We start from the raw sequence: 1921 nt of genomic DNA on the forward strand, positions 1-1921 counted from the left end.
TGATAATTTGTGTTAATGGGCACAATGTTTTATTTAGTTGTTTTTTATTTTTCCTTCATTTATATTCTATCAGAAAATTATCATCGCAACGGCGCCAATACCCAAGAAAACATGATTATAATGTGGCGCTATCTAGTGGTCAAAACATAGTGGATGCAGACACGTAGTTGATCCCAGGGTTGTGACGGGCTAAACAGCGTGTCATGGTGGAGCAATGAGAACTGGAAACAACGGGGAGCCAAAATGTCACTAAAACAGTTATTAGGGAGGATGAAAACCCCCTTAAATAAATAAGTGTGCCCCGTGTGAGGATCGAACTCACGACCTTCAGATTATGAGACTGACGCGCTACCTACTGCGCTAACGAGGCAGTTGTGGCATTTGGTCATCTGACCCCAAATGGGCAACGTGGTGGTGGTGGAGGTAGGTGGCATTATCACCGAGGGGGGGGAGGGACATCATGTTTTTTAGCCCCTTCTATCCGAGGTCATTTTCATTTCTTCATGCTTCCTCACCTTCTCCCCAGAGTTGTAACTTTTTAATCGTCCTTCGACATAGCCATACCAGGGCTTATTTTTGGTGTTTAGAGTTGTAATTTTGAGAAACTTTTTCCACTTTATAATATAAGATATTTTATCAATTTGGGATGAAATGAAAAACTGCAATTGCGTCATGAATTTTTTGGTTTGTTTTTACAGCGTTTATTGTGGGGTAAAAATGACCCGGCAATGTGATTCTTCAGGTCAGTGCCATTACAGCAATAGCAAACATTTATATATTATTTTTTATTAATGGTTAAAAAAAAATTGTAAAAGAAGAAATGTTTTCTCTTATTATTTTCCTAGACCGGTAACTTTTATTTTCGATGGAGCTGTGTTAGGCCTTGTTTTTTGTGTGAAGAGTTGAAATTTTTATTGTTACCGGATTGGGGATACAAATAGTGTTTTTTATCACTTTTTATTGCACTTTTTGAGAGAGGTGCGGGGTCTCAAATTGGCATTTCTGGTTTTGCAATTTTTTTTTGTTTTTGCAGCGTTTATAGCACTGGCTACTTTTAGATTTTGACAAATTAGACTTTTACAGTCGTAGATATGTTTTTTTTTTTTTTTTTTAAAAACAGCTTACATAAAAAAAAAATATACCACAAGGAAACAGCCTTACCAAAAACCTGTGAAATGACAAGTGCACCAACAGGATGCAGCAGACCACCACTGATAAAGTTAGAGGCAGCTCAGGTGAAAATTACTGATAGAAACAGCCACCCACATACCTACCTGATTATGGAGGGGTTGGCTGCATAGTAAAAAAATTGCATCCAAATGAGGCCTGCGTAGGACACCAGTCACACAGGTACATATGATGCAAAGTGTCTGACTTACAGTCTATTCATGGCACCCATAATATTACAAGGCAGGCTGCCCAGCACCCCACAGAGGCAGACGCCCCAATACACCAAGCCAACAAAAAGGGGCCTGGCTGCATCCTGCAAAAATGATAAAACGTGCAATAAAAGATGAAAAAATGAATGCATATGATAAATACATTAAATGAGGTATTGGTTGATATTTTGGCCAAAATAGATAACCTCGCAACCCAATGTCAAGGGTCATCATACTTGCGAGTCCTAACACTAATTTAAAAAAACACCTAACATAGAAAAATTAGAAAACACATACCATAAGGAAATGGACTTACTAAAAATCTGTCAAATCACAAATGCACTAGCATAAATTTTTTCATCTTTTATTGCACATTTTATCATTTTTTGCAGGATGCAGCCAGGACCCTTTTTTGTTGGCTTGGTGTATTGGGATGTCTGTCCCTGTGGGGTGCTGGGCAGCCTGCCTGATATTATGGGCGTCATCAATGGGCCGTAAGTCAGACCCTTTGCACCACACATACCTGTGTGACTGACGTTCTA

General features: G+C 39.0%; 1 non-coding gene across 1 annotated transcript; it reads right to left on the reverse strand.

Moving 5' to 3' along the window:
• Nucleotides 1–297: 297 nt before the first annotated feature.
• TRNAM-CAU (transfer RNA methionine (anticodon CAU)) lies at nt 298–370 on the reverse strand. Its single transcript has one exon. It is a non-coding gene; the product is annotated as a tRNA-Met (tRNA).
• Between the last annotated feature and the right edge of the window lie 1551 nt (nt 371–1921).

The sequence above is a fragment of the Dendrobates tinctorius genome, unplaced genomic scaffold (assembly GCF_039654945.1).
Source record: "Dendrobates tinctorius isolate UK_male_01 unplaced genomic scaffold, ASM3965494v1 ptg000245l, whole genome shotgun sequence".
Lineage (NCBI taxonomy): Eukaryota > Metazoa > Chordata > Amphibia > Anura > Dendrobatidae > Dendrobates > Dendrobates tinctorius.